Genomic DNA, 23,072 nt, shown 5'->3' with positions numbered 1-23,072 from the left:
ATGGCCATGTAAGAGGGTGATATGATCCTACCTTATACATAAGGTTGCAATTGCCTGGACTACCGCCATCCGCCGCCACCATCCTCCCACAGGCCGCCATCCTCCCGCAGGCCACACACTTCCCGCAGGCCGCACAGGCCGATGCCTGCCTTCCGCAGGCCGCACGATGCAGCAGGCCACTGCCATCTTTCCACAGGGGCCGCCGCAGGTCGCGCGGGGCCGCCATCTTGGCGTAGCCTCGTGTCTCCGGCATGGGGGCGGCCATTTTGGAGATGATCAGCTACCTCGAGGAGTAGCATGGGAGGCGCCGGAAGGCGTGTAAAGGGGCGGAGCCACCTCCTTTACCCGGGAAAACGATCCAAAAGACTTCCTGTCTGTAAGAGACAGCGCTGAGAGCAAGTTGGTAGAAGCTTCTGTGCATCAGGTGGTGAGCCCTTGGGGTCTCTCTCTCTCTCTGTGGGGTCCAAAGCAGGTAACACTGAGGGGCGCTGTTGCGCTGGGGGATTACAAAAAAAAAAGTTTTTTTCTTTGCAATTATTTTTTGTTTGCTGGCAAGTGTCTGGGATTAATCATGAACCCTGCCACACATGTATCCCCACCTGATCCCCTCGAGGTGGCCGCAGGACCCTCCAGTGCCCCACTTATGATTGATGCATTATCAGCAGTTTTGGAGTCTTTGGTATCCCGGGTGGAGGTGGCCTGTCAGGGACGGGGGGCAAGAAAGCGACCCCTGCCTACCCCTATTTCATCTGACACTTCAGATACGGATTCTGAGCTTGTCACTGCAGCTGCAGGTCCCTCTTTTGGGGCTGCTGTCTCGGGTACGGTCTCCTCAGACAGCGAGGAGGACGTTTCTGCCTCCGCCATAGCGCAAGAAGAAGCGTTGGTGGACGCACTAGTTATGTCTGTCCGGGAAACCTTAAGTCTTGAGGTTACACCAGCAGAGGTAGCGGACACTGAAATTCCCTTTGGTACTAGCAAGCCTACCAAAATGGCGAAGGTTTTTCCCTTGCCCAAATGTTTTGGTAATCTAATTAAAGAAGAATGGGGTCGTCCGAAACGAACCCCTGCTATTTCCAAACGCATTGCTAGGCACTATCCATTTGACGAATCCCTCCTTAACAAAATGGACGGTACCACCAGTGGTGGACTCACCGATTTCCAGACTAAATAAAGCCACTGTTATCCCGTTGGAGGACGCTCCGTCCTTTAGGGATCCGGTGGATCGAAAAGTGGAAGCGGAATCCCGCTCCATTTTTTCCCTGATAGGGTCAACATTTAGGCCAGTGGTTGCCATTGGTTTAGTTTCACAAACATTGACAGAATGGACCAAATTGTTACGCCGTGACATAAAGGGGAGAAGTATCCCCCTGGCAGTATCAGATTTGCTGGAGCAGATTATACAAGGGCTACAGTTCATCTGTGACGCCGCCCTGGACGCCACTCCCTTGCTAGGGCGTGCATCGGTTTCAGCAGTGGTCCTCAGACGCGTGTTGTGGTTAAAGTGCTGGTCGGTGAGGATCCTGAGACTGATGGTGGCCTTCTTAGAGGCAGTACCGTATGCCCAGTCTCATACCCGAATTCTCCAAAAAGAGAATTTTTTCAAATGGAATCGGAATCCCGATTCTCTGAACAATCGGATCCGCCGGTTGAGCGAGCGGACCAGGGAGTCTCTGGTCTGGTGGCTTCGGTCTCCGATGCTCACCCAGGGGAAGTCATTTCTTCCGATAGAATCCAGGTTACCGATAAATGTATTGGAACTGAGAGCGATCAGACTTTGTCTGATTTACTGGACCGAGCAGCTTCAGGGCAGCCCGGTTTGGATCCAGTCGGACAAGGCCACGGCCGTGGCTTATGTCAATCACCAAGGGGGCACCAAGAGTGCCCTGGCGGCCATAAAAGTGGCCAGCATTCTTCATTGGGAGGAATGGTTTGTTCCGGCTCTCTCCGCGGTATTCACTCCGGGGTCGGAAAATCGGCAGGCAGATTATCTCAGCCGTCAGATTCTGGATCAAGGGGTATGGCCTCTTCATCCAGAGGTATTTCACCAGCTATGCCTTCATTGGGGCGCCCCGGAGGTGGATCTGTTGGCAGCTTGGCTCAACAGGAAGGTGCGGAGGTTTGTAGCCCGCTCCCGAGATCCTCGAGCGGACGCAGGAGACGCGCTGGTCGCCCCGTGGGGACAGTATCAGCTACTGTATGTCTTCCCTCCTCTCAAGTTGCTGCCGAAACTTCTTCGCAGGATAGAGGTGGAGGGAATTCCAGTTATCCTGGTAGCTCCGGACTGGCCTCGTCGACCTGGGAACGCCGACTTGGTCAGGCTGGTCGCGGACGCTCCTTGGAGACTTCCTCTCAGGGAGGATCTGCGATCTCAGGGACCAATCTTCCATCCTGCTTTACAATCGCTGGCTTTAACGGCCTGGCTATTGAGACTCAGGTGCTGAAGGACAAGGGATTGTCAACTTCAGTTATTCCTACTTTAATTAAAGCAAGGAAAGCGACTTCCAGAAAGGTCTATCATCGCACATGGAGGTCTTATATTGCGTGGTGTGAATTCTTTGGATTTCCTCCACGGGCCTATTCGGTGACCCGAATCTTGGCTTTTCTGCAACAGGGGGTTGAGCAGAAGCTGGCCTTGAGTACTGTCAAGGGTCAGGTTTCAGCGTTAGCAATTTTCTTTCAGAAACCTTTGGCTACCCATTCCTTGGTGCGGAATTTCATCCAGGGGGTGCGGCACCTGGCTCCGCCAGTGCGCGCGCCCTTACCGCCCTGGGATCTTAATTTGGTGTTGTCGGTTCTTCAGAAACCTCCCTTTGAAAATATCAGGGAGATTCCCTTGCTTACGTTATCCCAGAAGGTGGCCTTCTTGGTGGCCATTACTTCTGCACGCAGGGTGTCAGAACTGGCCGCATTATCTTGTCGTTCCCCATAGCTGGTGGTTCATAGGGATAAGGTGGTTCTTCGGCCGAATCCATCCTTCCTTCCTAAAGTGGTTTCAGAGTTTCATCTGAATGAAGATATTGTGGTACCTTCCCTGTGTCCTAAGCCCAGTCATCCTCGGGAGTTTGCGTTACATTCCTTGGATGTGGTTCGGGCAATCAGGGTATACTTGAAAACTACGGACTCGTTTCGTAAAACGGATTCACTTTTTGTGATCACGGATGGCCCCAAAAAGGGGTTGCCTGCATCTGCCGCGACTATCTCCAGATGGATCAGACAGACGGTGGTACAGGCTTATTCTATTAAGGGTCGGAATCCTCCGTTCCCTGTTAAGGCGCACTCCACTCGGGCGCTTAGTGCTTCCTGGGCCTTCCGCCATCAGGCGTCAGTGGTTCAGGTTTGCAAGGCGGCTACCTGGTCGTCGGTTCATACCTTTACAAAATTTTATAAAGTTGATGTGTTGGCATCGGCGGATGCCTCTTTTGGCTGCAAGGTTTTGCAGGCCGCAATTTGAGGAGACCGTTGGTCTACCTCGAGGGTTTTTTTCTGTTGGGTTTTCAGTTGAGTCTCATCCTTTGGTTTGATGAGCCTTTAAGACTTCTAGTCGGCACCGGTTGGGCCTTCTGGATTTAAATTTTGATTTCTGTTATCCCACCCCTCATTTGTGGCACTGCTTTGGGACGTCCCAATTTGATATTAATCAAGAGAACTGCGTCTGTCAATGAGCGACAGAATAAAATGGATTTTTGTAAAATCTTACCGTTAAAATCCTTTTCTCTTAAGCTCATTGACAGACGCAGTACCCGCCCCTCTACTTTTGAGTTGGGTTGGGTTAAATTCTCTGACACTGCTTTGTAACATAACTAACATCCTGTAGCAGAGAGAGAGAGGATATACCCTCTGGGACTGCCCCTAAGGTGTGGCCAGAACGTTTTCCTTCTGCCTAGTGTCCTACTCCTGTAGAGGGCAGTATAACCCAATTTGATATTAATCAAGAGGACTGTGTCTGTCAATGAGCTTAAGAGAAAAGGATTTTACGGTAAGATTTTACAAAAATCCATTTTTTTTCCCACAAATAGAGCTTCCTTTTGGTGGTATTTGATCACCTCTGTGGTTTTTATTTTTTGCGCTGCAAACAAAAAAAGAACGACAATTAAAAAAAAAAAAAAAAAAATAACCTGCAATAAAACATTCCCAAAAAAAAAAAATTAAAAAATCTAATTTTTTCATTAGTTAGGCCAATATGTATTCTGCTACATACTTTTAGTAAATAAAATCCCAAAGGGTGTATATTGAATGGTTTGCGCAAAAGTTTTAGCGTCTACAAACTATGGGATACATTTATGGACTTTTTCGTTTTTTATTGTTTTTACTAGTTACATAGTTACATAGTAGGTGAGGTTGAATAAAGACAATAGTCCATCCAGTTCAACCTGTGTAGGTGTGTGTGGCTGTAATCATCTCTCATACCCCTGAATGTTCTGATCCTTGAGATGCACGTCCAATAGTCTTTTGAAAGCCACCATACTACCCGCAGAAACCACCTCTTCTGGTAGAGAATTCCACAATCTTGTAGCCCTAACAGTAAAGAACCCCCCACGTTGCCTGAGATTAAAATGCTTCTCCTCTAATCGCATTGTATGCCCCCGAGTCCTCATGCAATCCCTTCGACTAAACAGCTTTTTTTCTAAGCTGAGATCCCCATTGAGATATTTAAAAATTGCTATCGTGTCCCCCCTCAGGCGTCTCTTCTCCAGGGAGAATAAATCAAGCGATTGCAGACGCTCTTTATAATCAAGGTCCTCCAATCCCCTAATTAGTTTAGTTGCCCTTCTCTGGACTCTCTCCAGCTCCAACACATCCCTCCTGAGGACTGGCGACCAGAACTGGACAGAATACTCCAGATGCGGTCGGACCAGAGTTTTATAAAGTGGAAGGATTATAGTCTTATCTCTGGAATACATCCCTTTCTTTATGCATGCTAATATTCTGCTAGCTTTGGCAGCTGCCGCCTGACATTGCATGCTGTTGCCTAATCTATCATCAACCAAGACTCCCAGATCCTTCTCCATTTTTGATTCCCCCAAGGGTTCCCCTCCTAACGTGTATTGTGCTTTTATGTTTCTAGTCCCCAAGTGCAAAACCTTACACTTCTCTACGTTAAACCTCATTTGCCAAGTCTTTGCCCACTCCGTTATTTTGTCCAGGTCATTCTGTAGGATATCTGCTTCATGCTGTGTGGTTATTGCCCTGCCCAATTTTGTGTCATCTGCAAAAACTGCTATTGTACTACTGACCCCGACCTCAATGCTGTTTATGAATAAATTGAACAAGGTTGGTCCCAGGACTGAGCCCTGGGGCACCCCGCTTACTACCTCAGACCAGTCTGAGTATGCGCTGTTTATTACCACCCTTTGGACACGCCCTTTTAGCCTGTTCCGTATCCAAAAGCACACCCTGCTGTCGATACCTGCAGACCTTATTTTATAAATTAAGCGCTTGTGGGGAACTGTATCAAATGCCTTAGCGAAATATAGGTACACCACATCCACTGGTCTGCCCCTATCTAGCTCACAGCTTACCTCCTCATAGAATGCTAATAGATTGGTTTGACAAGAACGCCCATTTGTAAACCCGTGCTGGTTACTGCTGATGATGTTGTTGTCTTTAGCAAACTCTACGATATAGTCCCTTATCATCCCCTCCAGAAGTTTACATACTATCGATGTCAAACTGACAGGCCTATAATTTCCTGGGACATGCCTCTGACCCTTTTTGAATATCGGAATCACGTCAGCTTTCCTCCAATCTCCTGGTACTTCTCCTGACCTAATACTGTCCGCAAAGATCAGGAACAGTGGTCTGGATATAACTTTACTGAGTTCCTTGAGTACTCTCGGATGCACGCCATCCGGGCCTGGTGATTTGTTTGTGTTAAGTTTATCCAGCCTTTCCCTGATTTCACCCTCTGTTAGCCATAGTGGCAAGTCCTGTGTATTACTACTAACCAAACAGTCATGGTCAGTGAACCCCTCCGTTTCCTGTGTAAATACTGACGAGAAAAAAGCATTCAGCACGGTTGCTTTTTCAGTGTCCTCTGTAACCATCCTCCCATCATCGTTAATTATGTGTGCAATATGCTCTGCCCTAGTTTTTTTGCTATTGATATACTTAAAGAATTTCTTTGGGTTTTTTTTACTATCCTCCGCTATTTGTCTCTCAAAGTCTATTTTAGCCATCTTGATTTCGTGTTTACACTTCTTATTTGCCTCCTTGTATTGGTCGAAAGCCAATACTGTGCCTTCTGATTTATATTTCCTGAAGGCCAATTTTTTTCCCCTAATAAGGTTTTTTACGCTACGGTTTAGCCAGCCAGGTTTGGCTTTGTCTCTTCTAAATTTATTTCCCATAGGAATGCACTGCAAGATGCCTTTGCTTAATATGTTCCTAAAGCATTCCCATTTTTCCTCTGTGGTCAGGGATCCTAGGGTTCGGTCCCAGTTTACCCTTTCCATCAATGAGAACAATTTTGGAAAGTTTGCCCTTCTGAAGTTAAGGGTTCTTATGTTCCCCACTTGCCTTGTTCTATTGTAATTTACACTAAATGTGATCATCCTGTGATCGCTAGAGCCCAGGTTGTCCTGGACTTCTACCTCCGAGATTATGTCTTGGTCATTAGTGATCAATAGATCCAGGACTGCATTTTCTCTAGTCGGAGAGTCCACCAACTGTGACATGAAGTTGTCCTGTAAGGTTTCCGTGAATAGACGGGCCTTCTGTGAGTGTGTAGTCCCCTCTCCCCAGTCAATGTCGGGATAATTGAAGTCCCCCAATATGATGACAGATCCTAGCTTTGCCACTTTACCCAACAGTGCTAAAAATTCCAGCTCTACCTCCTCCCCTTGTTTAGGTGGCCTATAGCAAACCCCCACAATTACTTTTCCCTTTTCTCCTTCCCTAAGGAGTTCTACCCACACGGATTCTAACTCCATACTCATCCCTTCCGTAATGTCACTCCGCTCTATCACCCTTACATTGTTCTTGACATAGAGACATACCCCTCCCCCTCTTTTTCCTATCCTGTCCTTTCGGTACACCGAATACCCTTGGATATTTGCCAGCCAGTCATGTGAGGGGTCGAACCAAGTCTCCGCTATTCCCACAAGGTCTATGTCCTCTTCATGAACTAACATTTCCAACTTAAACGTGATTGGTGGTTATGTTTATTCCTGTTCGGTTTGAGGTTCTCCCACACAGACCTACCGATTGACGTTGTAATGGCAGTGATCAGCGATTTTTAGTGGGGCTGTGACATTTGGGCAAACAAATCTGACACTTTTTGGGGACCAGTGACACCAATACAGTGATCAGTGCTATAAAAAAAAATGCATTGTTACTGTATAAATGACACTGGTAGGGAAGGAGTTAACACTAGGGGCAATCAAGGGATTAAGTGTACTCCTAGGGAGTGCTTTCTAACTGTGGCGGCAGTGGATGTACTAGAGGAAAAGAGAGATATGTGTTTTAGCTTAGCTGAAACACAAGATCTCTCTTTTCCTCCCTGACAGAACAGTGGTCTGCCTTGTCATTCCGCCGAACTTTCGGCAGCCATCGCGGCCGCTAGACCTGCTGATTGGCTCCAGCTGTGTCCAATCACGGCAGGAGCAGTGAGTGGCTGTGCCCCGAAATCCCGTGCACAAAATCACATACATGTACAGGGCCACCCTGCAGTAATATATGCGATAGGCGGTCTGGAAGTGGTTAAATACCTTCTTTTAGATTGGTTCTCCTTAGTCACATGACTTTCAGCCGCTCTCCTCCTCCATTCCAAGGGCTACAGGGGGAGGGGCTGAGCGGACAGCACAGTGGTCTTGTTACCTCCTGGCTGATGGCAGAGGGGGGTCTCGGCCCCTTCCCCTGTAGCTCTTAGATTGGAGGAGGAGAGTGGCCAGAGGTCACATGACCGAAAATAATCAATCTAAAAAAGGTATTTAGAGGTATAATTTTAAACAAACAAGTATGCAGTGTTGTATAGCTATAGCTTTGTAGAACAGAGGGGCTGGCAATAATCTCTTTATGACTTTACAACCACTTTAACTTTCTGATCAAAAAAAAGTGGAAGAACCTCAGTGGTAATGTCCTTCAGGTTATGCAATAAACAAAATGTCTAGTTATATAAAGTCTGGGTGGAGTTTTATTAGTGAGCATCAAGGGATTACTTTGAGCTATGTGCTCTGCTCATATCAGCACCGTGTGTTAATATTTATCTACTTGAAAATATATATAACATAGTAGAAACCAACAATATTGTAGATATTGTGGGAAAAATAGATATAATTCAAGACAAACCTCATTTGTCAAAGTGTTGTTAAAAAGTTCCAGCACTATTGTCTGAGCAGGGCTGGTGCAAGGATTTTTGACACCCTAGGCCAAGCTTTTCAAACTTTTCAACACAGAGGAACCCTTGAAATAAATTTCTGGTCTCGGGGAACCCCTGCTAAAAATTTAAAATCTACAACTCGTGACACATTCGTGTGACAGTCTGTGGGAAGAATGCTCCTTACTCTTGTCATCATTGGGAAGAATTACTCCCTTACAGATAGCTAAAAGGAACAATGGTGTCATTGGAAACTTATCTGAGAGGCAGAAATTGCCTATTGCTCAAGGAACCCCTAGAAACCTCAGGAGGAACCCTAGTTGAGAAACCCTGCCCTAGGCCAAACCTTATTTTGCAACCCCCCCCCATTCCCCCCCAACTGGCCCTGACCCTGACCCCACCCCCTTTACCCTGCCCATGTATATGGTGGAGACTACACAGACCTACCTGATTCCCACATTCATCCACCTGACCACTACACTGACCAACCTAACCCCTATCCTAACCACTACACTGACCATTACACTGAACTACCTAGCTACTACACTGACCACTGCACTGACCTACCTAACCATTACACTGACCACTACACTGGCCTACCTAACCACTACACTGACCACTACATTGACCTACCTAACCACTAGTAGTCCACTACATTGACCACTACACAGACCTCACACAACATCCCCCCTCCTTTCCCTTCCCCAGTACAATGGACTTTGTGGATCCTTCATACCTCTCCATGGCCTCCAGGCTCCATAATCGGGCTCCTTCAGCCACCCAGCCTCTCCTCTGTATCCCTTGCTTGTCCAGGCACAGCCGCTGTACGTGCACTCCACCATGGTATCGGCACCATGCACCACCCCTCCCCTTCCGCCTTTCTCCACACCAGAGTGTTTCCTGTGGCAAAGAGAGGGCCAATAGGCTGCTGTGGAGGAGCGCACCTCATCGGAGGGGGGGGGGCAATAGGCCGCCGCAGCATAGCCCACTTGGGCCAGCACAGGGAGGCCGGGTGAGTGGTTGGCCCGAAGAGCAGCATTGGGCCCCAAAAATACTTGCAGCCCCAGGCCAGTCCGCCCCTGCCAGCACCGACCCCAACTATAGTGTGCTCTAGGCCATCGCCTACCTCGCCTATAGGTGGCAACGGCCCTGTGTCTGAGGGTAACCAAAAGGCAGGAAAGAAAGACAAATCACCGCTCAAGGCTGTCAGTTGAACAAGGGATCCAGGGTGAATTATAGGTATCTTAAACTACTGTGTGCTCGCCAAAGGTCCGCAGCCTTAGAAAGTCCATGTATAAAGAGAAAAAAAATCGGCAACTCCAGTAGTAGAAAGACGACTTATTGCAGAGTCAAAGGTCCAACATCAAAACACAGGAACACACAGGACAGACATGATCCAGTGTGTTCCTGTGTTTTGATGTTGGACCTTTGACTCTGCAATAAATCGTCTTTCTACTACTGGAGGTGCCGCTTTTTTTCTCTTTATATCTGAGGGTAATCAAACAGCTTGAAAATGCTTTTTTTTTTAAATCAAAACTGCTGGCTCATGACATGTACAAAGCACTCAGTAGAAGTAAAAATGAAACATCTGACCAGCCTATATGTTTAAAACTGAACTCCAGCTTTTGTTACACTTTGCAAAGATTTTTATAGAAAAGAAAACAAGACTTTACAATGACTTTAAGGTTAACTGGTCAATTTAAATGAACCTGTACTTTGCCAATTCAGGGAAACTTAACAGGTTCATTTAATAGCCCATTTACCTTGTGCTTATTCCTATTTGTTCTTCGCTGAGCTTCTCCAAGAGAAACATCATCACTTCTTTTTTAATACTGGAGTAAAAGTAATGATGGTTAGAAGTAACAAAATCTAAGATTTGAACTCTTCAGTCCAGGAGCCATCTAACTCTTCACTTTTGCATGAGAATCCTGGGCCTGATGGAAGCCTCCTTCAAGGTATTTCTATTTGCCCTACACCTCTACAATGCATTTTATTGTCATCATGGACAATTCGATCGAGTCTCTGGACAGAACACTTTGTTGCCGAGGACCAGATTGTCCTTGGCCTGGCTTGGTGGCACAAGAACTCAGCTCTGGAGTCAGCAAAGTCTTTCCTTTCTTCTTTTTCTTTGGAGAATCCTCATGACTGATACCAGCCTGTAGGTCTGTGGAGGAGTTCTGGGCACCCTGGGCAGGGGACTTGGGTATTGTCATGCTCATCTTCAAGTTAACATCCTCACAATTTTGGCTTTGCGTCTTTGATGGAGGGTCATTTGTTTTTTTTTTTCATTTGAACAAGTCAGTGGTGGTGGTGTACAGTACAGACTGGAATCAGAGGTCTCGTAATGGCAAAAGGGATAGAATGGATGCTTTCCTGGGTAGAGCTTCATGCCCCAGGCTTATCAACCATGTACATTTCCAGGCATAGACAATAGATTATCTCAGCTGGAAACGCATTGGACCCAGGGGAAGAATTCTTTCACCCTGGGGTATTAAAGGACTTCTGTTGCAGGAGATAATTGGTAGATGTGGACCTCCTGGTTTTCAGGTACAACAAACTGGACAGGTTTGTCTTCAAATATAGGTATCCTCTAGCTGAAGCTCTGGCATCTGTACACCCTGATCTATTCATTTTCTCCTCTGAAACTTCTTTCTCATCTGCTATGCAGAATTGAGATAGAGAGCACTTTATTAATTCTGAATGCTCTGGACTGACCCAAGATGTAATACGCCAGCCTAGTTAGACTCCAGGCAGATGCTCCATGGGCAGTACCAGATTGTCAGGATTTTCTGTCTCGAAGACCAATTTGCCATCCTTTTTAAATGGTCAATGGCTTTATGGCAGTTGAAGCCTAAATTCTGTGATGCTAAATGCTGGGAAATGTTCATCTTACAAAGTCTATCATTAGATGCAGAAGGCAAATTTCACTTGCAGTGGAATTTCCATATGGGATAATTCCCCCCTTTCCTGCAGCTGGGTCTGAACTAGCATTGTTTCTCACAACTATCAGGGGTCAGGTTTCTGCCCTTCTATGGTGTTTCAGTGATTTCTGGCCTCTCACACCTTGTAAGACCTTCATACAGGGTGTCTCCCCTTTGGCTCCCTTGTCCATTCCCAGTTGCTCTATGCTTCTTTTTGTAGAAATCAGAGACATTCAGCTTTCTACTCTTGCCCACAGGGTGATTTTTGTTGTAGCTATCACCTCTCCAAGGGAAATGGCTGAACTGGTGGCCCTATTCTGCTAAGAACAATTTTTGGTTCTGCCTATGGACAAGGTGGTGTTTGGGTCCAAAACCTCCTTCTTAACTAAAGAAGTTTCTGCCTTTCACCTCAACCAGTAAGTACATTGTTCTTCTCTTCCTCTGTCTGGCTTCATTTCACCCAAAAGTTATCTTCAATGTCTTGATGTATTTGTAGGTTGCGCAAGTCTATCTCTCAGCTATTATTTATTGGTTTGACTGGATAGACTTGTGTCTTTTTTCAACCAGACTATGTAACTATGTAGCTACTTCTTCTTTCAAAAAGACATATTCACTTTATATTATTGTGAATAGACCTTGTGAGAGTGCATTGGCTTCTCCTTCCATCATCTAAAGGTGGCTCAGGCAGACCATCATCAATATTTATAGTCTCAAGGATCATTTCCTGTCAAGGCGCACTCTACTAGATATATGGGCGCTTCTGGGGCTTTTTGGCATTTGCAACTGTTCCCAAGATTTGCAAGGCTGCCACCTGCTCTTCTGTTCGATTTTTTCACTAATTCCTACAAAGTGGATATTTCAGCCTCCCTCAACTGGTGCTAGCTTTGGGTGTAAGGTTTTACAGGAGGCTTTTGAGCTGTTGTTTTCTGGTAGTATTTTTTATTTTTTTTAATGTTGCCCACCCCTCAGTTGCACTGTTTTTAAACTTCCTGAAAGCTAAAGACTGACCGTGTGAGGAAAAAGAAAAACGGAATTTTTGTAAAATCTTACCTGTAAAATTCCTTTCTCGGAGTCCTCCGACAGTCGCCGCCTCTTCATATTCGTCACATATGGGGTATTAGACTTTGCTCCGAAGGAGTAGCTAGGCAACAGAATATGTTAACATTAAAGCTTTTAACATATCCCACCCTCAAGGGGTGGTCCCCTCAGTCAATACCCTCCTACTTCCTGCAACCATATCTCAGTTTCAGTGGAATAGCAGTAGAGTATACAACCAAACCCCAAAAGAGGGGCGGGGGAGGCGACTGTCGGAGGACTCAGAGAAAGGAATTTTACAGGTAAGATTTTACAAAAATTCCGTTTTCTCTTACGTCCTCCGACAGTCGCCGCCTCATATTCGTCACATATGGGGACGTCCCAAAGCAGTGCAAAACATGAGGGGTGGGAAACGCATTCGCGCCGAAAGGCAACGCAGTCTCCGCATCAAAGAAAGGAACCTTACCAAAGGAAGGAAACCAGCTGGGCTACAGGAAAAAATAATTGCTCAACAGGAGCAACAACCCAAGAAAAGACAAATATCCAGGGGATAAAAAACTTATCCCAACAGCCAGAGGTCCCCAACAAGGGACCCTAGGGAATTGCCGCACTAAGAACCTTGCGGCCAAAGGAAGCATCCGCCGATGCCTGAACATCTACTTTGTAGAATTTTGTGAAAGTGTGCACGGTCGACCAGGTCGCCGCCTTACACACCTGGGCTACAGAAGCCCCATGACGACAGGCCCAAGACGTACTCAGAGATCTAGTAGAGTGCGCCTTCACAGGCACAGGGGGAACCTTCCCCTGCAAAGCATAGGCCTGTTCAATGGTCTGCCTGATCCATTTGGCGATGGTAGAGGCCGACGCCGCCATGCCCTTCCGAGGACCCTCTGGAAGAACAAACATGGAGTCCGTCTTTCGAAAGGACTCAGTCGATTTAAGGTAAACCCTTATCGCCCGAACAACATCCAAAGAATGTAGTCTCACCTCCTTTGGATGTTTAGGCTTCGCGCACAGCGAAGGCAAGACAACATCTTCATTAAGATGGAATTCCGAAACTCGCTTCGGAAGAAAAGAAGGATTAGGTCGCAAGACCACCTTATCCAAATGAACAACCAGATATGGAGACTTGCAGGACAAAGCCGCCAGCTCCGACACTCTGCGAGCTGAAGTGATCGCAACCAAAAAGGCGACCTTTTTGGACAACATAGACAACGAGATCTCCCTGATCTATTCAAAAGGAGCACGTTGTAACACAGATAGAACGAGATTCAAGTCCCAAGGGGGCAGAGGATCCCTCCTAGGAGGAACCAGATGCCGCACTCCCTGAACAAAAGTGCCAACCAAGGAGTTGGAAGCCACGGGACGTTGAAACAGAACGGCCAGCGCAGACACCTGACCCTTTATCGTAGCCAGCGCCAAACGCTGATCGACACCCGTTTGAAGGAAGGACAGCACTCGGGAAACTGAGTACGTGCGGGGTGAAAACCCCCTGGACTCACACCAGGCAAAATAGGCCTTCCAAGTACGGTAATAAACCTTCCCCGAGGAAGACTTCCTCGCGTTGATCAAGGTATGAACGACCTCTGGGGAGAGACCCTTCTCCTTCAGGACCTCGGTCTCAACAGCCAGGCCGTCAAAGCCAGCGACTGTAAAGCAGGATGGTATATCGGCCCTTGAGACAGGAGATCGTCTCGAAGAGGCAGACGCCACGGGGCGTCGACCGCCAGATTCACGAGGACTGCGTACCAGGACCGGCGAGGCCAGTCCGGTGCCACAAGAATCACCGTGCTGTGTTCCGAGTGTAACCTGCGAAGGAACCTGGACAGCAACTGAATCGGTGGAAACGCGTACATCAGCTTGTACTGATGCCACGGGGCCACTAACGCGTCCGACGCGTCTGCCCGAGAGTCGCGCGTCCTTGCCACGAACCTTCTCACCTTGTTATTGAGACGAGACGCGAACAGGTCCACATCTGGAAGACCCCACTTCGCGCACAACATCTGGAAGACAGCCGGGTGGAGAGACCATTCCCCCTGATCCAGGGTCTGGCGACTCAGATAGTCCGCCTGCCAGTTCTCCACCCCCGGAATGTGCACCGCCGTTATCGCCGGGACATGAGTCTCGGCCCAAGACAGAATGTTGGCCACTTCTCGAGCCGCTCGGGCACTCCTGGTGCCCCCTTGGTGGTTGATGTAGGCCACCGCTGTGGCATTGTCCGTCTGCACCCGAACCGGGCAGCCCTGCAGCCGGTCCGTCCAGCGATGAAGACAGAGATTTATCGCACGCAATTCCAGAATGTTGATCGGAAGGGAGGACTCCCCCTCCGACCAAGTCCCCTGGGCAGACAGAACGCCCAGAACACCACCCCAGCCCGACAGGCTGGCATCCGTGGTGATTACCGTCCACGAGAGAGGACGGAACGACTTGCCCCCGGACACCATCGGGGACTGGAGCCACCACAGAAGGTCTCTTCTGGTGCGATGACTCAACGAGATTTGAAGATCCAGAGATTGAGGTCGCCCGTCCCACATGGACAGGATCTACGCTTGGAGACCCCGCGTGTGAAACTGGGCGAAGGGAATCGCCTCGAAGGCCGAGACCATCAATCCCAGACATCTCATGCACGTCCGCAGAGACGAGTGCGGAACGTCCCTGAGGGACCTGACTTCCTCCTGAAGAGTTCTGAGTTTGTCTTCCGGCAGGAAGACCTTCGCCTGCACCGAGTCCAGGATCATTCCCAGGTAGGGAAGACGAACCGACGGACTCAGTGTCGACTTTGGAAAATTTATCGTCCAACCAAACTCCTGCAGAGTTTGCATCGTGACAGACAGGTCCTTCTCCAGACCCTGGCTGGTCGCAGACCGAACCAGAATGTCGTCCAGATACCCCAGGACAGAAATGCCCTGGGCTCTCAATAATGCCAGAACCGGTGCAAGCACCTTGGTGAAAACCCGCGGAGCCGAGGCGAGACCAAAAGGCAATGCCACGAACTGGTAGTGATCCTCCGCAATGGCGAATCGAAGGTACCTCTGGTGACCCTCGAAAATGGGGATGTGAAGATACGCATCCTTCAAATCGATGGAGGCCATGAATTCCCCCGGAACCAGGGCAGCCACCACCGACCGCAGGGATTCCATGCGGAACTTGCGAACCTGCACAGAGCGGTTCAGAGCCTTCAAGTCCAGAATTGGACGAACCTTGCCCTCCTTCCTGGGCACGGTGAACAGATTGGAATAAAACCCCCGAAATCTGTCCCGATGAGGCACCGGAACCACCACTCCCTGAGCCCTCAGGTCCCGCACCGCCAGGTGCAGGTCCCGCAAACGCTCTGGAGACAGTTGAAGATTTGAGGGGAAAAATCTGCTCTCCGGCCGAGAGAGAAACTCGATCTTGTAACCAGATCGAACGATCTCCTGAACCCATCTGTCCCGCACGCGGGCCAACCAGGGTTGAAGAAAACCGAGCAAGCGTTCCCCCACCCCAAAACTGGGTGAGGGCGCCCCTTCAGGCCGCACTGTTATGGGCTGCGGATCCGGATTGACCGGACTTCTGCTTCCCAGACCAGGGCTTCTTCTGAGAGCCTTGACCTTTGAATGGTTTGCCCTTGTAGTGCGACCGAAAGGCACGAAAGGACCCCTGAGGGTGCCGAAAATTAGCATGCTTCTTCCCAGAAGCCCCCTTAGCCTTGGGGAAATGGGTCAAGAGAGTACTCTTACCTCCGGTGATCCCCTTAATCAACACATCCAAGGACTCCCCAAAAAGGCGAGACCTATCATAAGGCAGATTGGCCAAGGTCTTACGTGAAGATTGGTCCACCGACCAACATTTCAACCAAACCAGGCGGCGAGACAACACCGCCACGCTGTGCACACGTGCAGCCAACGGGACTAAGTCCAAGTCCGCATCACACAGATACATGACACCCTGGTGGATTTGATCCACCATATCCAGGGTCGCCGGCGAGGCCGAATCGGCCACTAGGACGCGGCTTGAACCTACTTGGTACAGCAAAAGGTTTGCGTAGATTGCGCCATTGTTCCTTAACAGCGCGCTGAAAATCATCATTGCAGGGAAAAACCTGCGGCGTCCTGCGTTTTCTCTGCGTCCCATAAGCCGCCAAGGCAGCGGGGGGACACACTTCATCCTGCAAACGCAGCGTTTGTTTTATGGAAGCAATCAATTCATCCATGATTGCAAGCTCTTCAGGCGAGCCAGGGGGAGAATTATCAACCCCTTCAACTTCAGCCTCCACCTCGGACCCCACTAGATCCAGGGAGGAGCGGGACCCCGATAAGGAGGCCCCCGCCATAACAGCCCCATCACCTTCACCCTCAGAATCAGAGGAAAGAGAAACTCTGGGTCTCTTAGTAGATTGAGCAGCCACCAGCATCTGCACCTGAGCAGCAAGGCCAGCCACAATAGTGGCTAAATCCCCCCCTGGGGGGGAAACAGCGGTCCCCTGGCTTTCCACCAAGGCGGTAGGAAATTTGCCCTCCTGAGAATCCATTGCCCCAATATCAAATGCCGGATGATAAAGGGTTAACTGCCCCTTTAACAAGCGCGGCGAGCGCAGCCCACCGCACCACACACAAGCACAATGAGACCCCCACAGGGACAACAAAACTGACACAGGCAATGGATAAGAAGGATATAACCTGAGGAGACCCTCGCCGCTGCTGCTGCCTCGATCGGTGTATCCTGGAGAAGAGGAAGTGATGCGGCCAGGGCGCTCTATTAAAGCCTATGGGAGGCTACAAGAAAATGGCCGCCATGCATGTAGAACATGCGGCCGGAGCGAGTGTAGGCAAAATGGCGCCGTTTGGCGCCGAAACCGCCGCTCCACAGTACAGTAATGCACACATGTTATCCATGTATAAAAAAACATGTTAGATCGCCGCAGCGATCGCTGTATAGTGCCCAAACATGCCACAAAACATGCCCCACAGCACACAGCTTCTCACACTGACAAGGCTGACACACACAGTGTCACACAGCTCCCCCCCCCCCCCCTGCAGCCCACAGCATGCAGCCGAGTGATAGGGAGACAAACAGTGAGAACAGAGGCAGGTTACACAGTCCCAGACTGACACCCCCCCAGACAGACAGGTCCCCACATAGATACACTTACCTCACAATGGCGTGGGGGACCCGCACAGGCGAACAAGCCGCTGCACATGAGGCAGGGAGAGTCGCATACAAGATGCACAGAATGGGGGTTAAGAAACCGCACAGCGTCCAGTGAGGTAGCCACCTCACCAATCATCCCTGCACCGAACAGGGATGGGTCGTTCACTGTGCCAGGAGCGTTACCTGGCTGAACGCTCGATGGCAGGCTGGAAAGCCACTGACCCACGACCTGCGACCAGGGGGATCAGCCCGAGACCCAGCCCGCATGATCCTCTTCATCCGAAGAACTAACTAATGCTGACAAAAAGAACAGCTAAGTAAAAGGTAGAGAGAAAACTCAAACAAAAAATCAAAAAAGAAGAAAGAGTCTGGGGCACAAAGCCCCAGCACAGAGAGAGCCAGCCACTCCTGACAAGCTAGACATTGAAACTGAGATATGGTTGCAGGAAGTAGGAGGGTATTGACTGAGGGGACCACCCCTTGAGGGTGGGATATGTTAAAAGCTTTAATGTTAACATATTCTGTTGCCTAGCTACTCCTTCGGAGCAAAGTCTAATACCCCATATGTGACGAATATGAAGAGGCGGCGACTGTCGGAGGACGTAAGAGAAATAGGATTTTTGTTCTCGCTGTAAAATCCTCTTCTTAGGGTCCATTGAGAGACACAAGTCTCACCTCTTCTTGTTTTTAATCATGCTCTTGGTACTGCTTTGCTACAAAACTGAGGCATGCTGTTAGTGGGAGGAGTGTCTAATCTTCTTGTAGGTGGCAGTATAACATAAAGGTTACAGACGCCTTGTCAAGGTCTTACCTTGCCCCCCCTGTTGTCCAGCCTTCTTGGACATGTGCAGACTGCTGCCTCTTATAGACTCTGATTGCATCATCTCTTGCCTGCTGCCTGGGCATTGCACAGTGATGATGCTGCACACCTGACTACATCTATTTTTGTGATTTTTAGTGCAAGCATCACAGCAGGAGCTAGAATAGCTAGTGTGTGTGTGTGTTAGCGCTGGGCTAATATAGATGTAACATTAGTATTTTATCTAGTGTCAGACCTTCAAAAGGGCTGCTTCTCTGTTGGTCTTAAAAGAAGACATACAGTAGATATCCAGCTTTAGGCTACATTCACACCTGAGCGTAGCGTTTTTCGCGCGTTTTTTACCGCGATTTTACCGCGATTTTTGCAGCGTTTTTTACCGCGATTTTACCGCGATTTTTACCGCGATTTTTGTGCAGGCGTTTTTAGATTGAATAGAGATCAATGGAAAACGCCTGTAATCTGCCCAAAAAGAAGCTCATGTACTTTTTTGAGCGTTGGGCGTTTTGTATACAGCGTCAAAACGCTCAGATGTGAACAGGGGCCATTGAAATGAATAGGATTTGTCTTGTTGGGCGTTTTGAGAGCTGATCCTAGAGCAGAAAAACGCCCCAAAAAGCCTAGATGTGAACTGAGCCTTAGGGTGAGTGCTAAGGATCGCCCAATACAAAATATTATGACACTTAAAAAGTTAAACCCAAATACCTCTCCCTTTCTCGGGGGTGGAGTTTGGGATGCAATTGAACTAGCACTAGGATTCAATTAGAGATTTTATACAGTGCTGGATCTGAGCTGTTAAATTGGATGCCTTGCAAAACCAAGGCATCTTGTCATATACCTGGTTGGAGGCCAAAGTGACAAGAAGGCTTCCCTTGCAGCTCTGGTACGAACACTCAATGATCACAGGGACAGGAGTGCAAGGCACAAAGTAGCATGGATGTTGGAGCTCTGGTCGGTTGGTAGTTGTCTTTGGAGTTGGCCCGCATGGACAGTGACCCAGGGAGCAGACTGAAGTCTCGGGAATGTCAGTGGAGAGAACTGTAGCAGTCAGATTGTGCACTCTTGGTATGATGGTGAAAGGTAGAATCCAGAGAGTAGATCTGGAGAGCAGGATTGCCAAGTCCTTGTTCAGATGAGTAGGTGAGAGTGTCCTAAGCAAGGGTGACTATCTAAATTTAGTTTGCTGGGTGGTAAATGGCCGAGGTTGGTTTATAGTGCTGTACTCATTTGCTCTTCCCCTAAGCTCAGTGTTGATGTTGTTTCTGCCTACTACTAGTTAGTGTCACTGGTGACTCTGGCAATAGAGAAGAGTCCACAGTAGGACTGGATTATTAATGTATATGTTTACTTTGGCCAAACACCTGGAGGTTTATTGCCAGCAGTGCATTCTGAGGTATGACATAAACATTAGGGGGCTGACCTTGTGACGCTCTCTCCTCCACCAAGCTTCATTCTGGGCAGGTGAGCTGGCTGCAGTCTGACCTGTTAGGCCTATACGAGACCTAATTAATGTGCTTTGTGCTGAGGTCTGAAATGAAGCCAGAAGTGATTGTCAGAAGCTGTCCTGCCTGGTCAAGGGGGAAGCTAAACAAAGATCAAAAACCAGTAGGAGGACTCTGCTGGAGGAAGAATCTGTGAAGAAGCTGAATGATAAAACCCAGACAGCTTTAGGTTGTCTTGATCAATTTTACAGACTTTCAAGAAACTGTGTAACACTCAGACAGCCTCATCATATGATTTTTAAGCAACTATAAAGCGTTATCAAACCCAGATCCTGAATTCACTATATCTAGTCTCCCACAGTACATGGAAATGCAACTATTTTATATTATACTAGAATATATTACATATATAAAAAAATAAATCTCTTTTCTCATTAGCTGTATATCGCAATTAAAGCAATCTTGTCACTTGTATCAGTAAGTGCTGATAGATTGTGGGAGTTTTCATTTCTCCCACGATTGTCCTATCAGGCTTCAAGACCCTTAATTCTCTGTCTGAACATGTCTGGACAGTGCTGATTGGCCCTCTGCTGATCACATGTACCCTGCCAAGGAAAAAAAAGAATCGTCCATCAATCAAGATGTGACATCCCACCCACTGTGTTCTTTTTAGTTACTGGGCATGGAGGAGAAAGGATGGAATGGGCTGTCATTTAGGATCTGTCTACACGCCCAAATGTGTGATGTTAATAGCATGTGACCGGAATAGCTAAAAAACTAGGACATTTCCTCTCCAGCAATAGAGAACAAAAAGAGCATGTGCAGCTGAACTACACTTACTGTGCTCATTTGGACTTGTCCAGAGTGAACTTGCAGGAGGGGGAGGATCTGTGCATACAGGATCACACCGCCTTTTTACACAATGCAGAGGATTAATTACTTAAAGCGGAGTTCAGGCCTATTTTGCAACTTTAGTGATTCCTGGAGTGCTCGCTATGCTGATCAACAATTGGGCATTTTCAAATTTTTTTGGGGGTCCCTTACCTTATTTTCAGGGCATTTTTGATTGTACTTCCTCCTTCTCCCCCCTCTGTGGCCACGGCCACCGACATCACTTCCACCTTTGCATTGCATCCTGGAAGCTGTTTGTCATCACTCCCAGGAGGCTGGAATCAGGAAGAATTCACAGAACACTCCCTGGAATCAGGAAGAAGGACACAGCAGATTACACTGCGGCTTCAGATGCCCACATCCAAGATGGCCATGCTCAGACAGCGTTTTTAAAAGTAAGATTTTGACTAAAATCCAATACTGTACACCTTGTAAGTATGAGAATAGCGGTTCTGTAAAGGGTGATGGATTAGTATTATAGGGGTATTTTTAGTTAAAAAAGGTATTTGAGGCCGGAACTCCGCTTTAAGTTACAGAGTGAATATAACAAGCATGCTATTCTGCATCTTTAGACAGATTTTACTGTTGTGGGTTTAGTAAGACTTTAACCACTTGCCGACCGCCGCAAGTACATATACTGCGGCGGTCAGCCCCTCACAGGCAAAGAGACGTATCGGTACGTCACTAGCCTGTGAGGCTCTGGGGAGCGAGCGCGCCGCCGGAGGCGCGTTCCTGCTCCCGCGTGGTTACGGCCCCCCCCCCGCGTGTGTGAGCGGCAGACCCAATGTCCGTCGCTCACTCACGATCGTCCGTGACAGCGGGAGAAAGGCAGGCGGCTAGTGTAAACAAGCCGCCTGTCATTCTCCCCTGTGTAGAAACAGTGATCATACGGTTCTAATATGTAGGACCGTTGATCATTGTTCCTACACTTCAAGCCACAGCCAATCACAGTTAGAATCACGCTCCTAGGGACACACACAGCCCCTCCCTCTCAAATAAAGTTAACCCCTTCACTACCAGTGTATTTTTACAGTAACAGTGCATATATATAGCACCGATTACTGCAGTAATGTCACTGGTAACCCCAAAAGTGTCAAAAATGTCAGTCAAGGGTCCGATCTGTCCGACGCAATGTCGAAGTACCACAAAAAAAAAAAAAAAAAAAAAAAAAAAAAAAAAAAAATCGCAGATCGCCGCCATTACGCGTTAAAAAAAAAAACAAAAATGACAAAAATCTTTCCCTTTGTTAGTAAACGCGATAACTTTTGCGCAAACCAATCAAAATACGCTTTTTACGATTTTTTTTACCAAACATGTAGCATAAAACAAATTGGCCGAAAATGTTAAATTTTGATTTTTACATTTTTTTGGGGAATTTTATATAAAAAAAAAATGTGAAAAATATTGTTATTTTTGCAAAATAGACGCTCTTTTTTTGTTTATAGCTCATGATCGCACAGGTGATCAAATACCACCAAAAGAAAGCTCTGTTTGTGGGAAAAAAAGGACATCAAATTCGTTTAGGTACGCCGTCGCACGACCGCACAATTGTCCGTTAAAGTCACGCAGTGCCGAATCGCAAAATACCCCCTGGTCAGGAAGGGGGTAAAATCTTCCGGGGGTTAAGTGGTAAGGTACAGCCAAAGGCAAAACTTTTTTTTTTAGTTTTGTATAGATTTGAGATGGATTAGAACATCTGTCAGTTTTTATTGTTCTCTGTGCCCGGTTAGGAAGATTCTCCCTCTCTATGTGGCCTGTTTACCATTAGCATTGAAAGTAAAAGAAAATCCCAAATTTTGGGTTGTTCCCATAAAAGTAATAATGGGGAAAACTTCCAATGAGCACTCTAGTTCTGGTGACCCGGGGGTCCCCAACAAATTCCCCTATTTTGCAGGGATTTCCTCCTACGTTTTGTTTTACTTATGGGTCAAGAAATAAAGGTAAACCTCCTCAATGGAGCACAGATGGCAAAAGATAAATCAACAGGGGTTATAACCCTCCCTTAGGCCCCTTTCACACTAGTGCGACTTGTCATGCGATTTGGGACTGCAAAAATCGCATGACAAGTCGTTCATTATTTCCAACGAGCCCCATTCATATCTGTGCGACTTGAAGTCGCACCGACTTCAAAGTAGTCCCTGCACTACTTTTGGCATGATTTTGATGCGCTTTGAGGAAAAGACATTCTAAGCCCACTCAAATTTGCATCAAAATCGCGGCAACAAATTCGCGTCAAAATCGTGCAACTTTGAAGCCAGTGTGAAAGGGGCCTAAGTCTACCCAAAATGAAAAAAAAATGTTGCCTATTGTTCTACTTAATTTTTTTATTAAAGAAGTAAAATTGAGCATAACCTGGCCCTTGTCTCTCAAAAGCTACAATGACTGCATTAGTAGCCCACCAAACTACCCATCATTCACCTTTCTCTTCTTTCTAGCAAAACCGACCATATAAACGTAACTTCTTGGTAAAACATGTGGAATTACATCAGTGCTAGTGTCCTCCGGATTGTGCAATAAAC

This window comes from Pelophylax lessonae, assembly GCF_965119305.1.
Source record: "Pelophylax lessonae genome assembly, chromosome: 7".
NCBI classification, from domain to species: domain Eukaryota; kingdom Metazoa; phylum Chordata; class Amphibia; order Anura; family Ranidae; genus Pelophylax; species Pelophylax lessonae.
The sequence above is the reverse complement of the archived record's forward strand: the minus strand, read 5'-3'. Positions refer to the sequence as shown.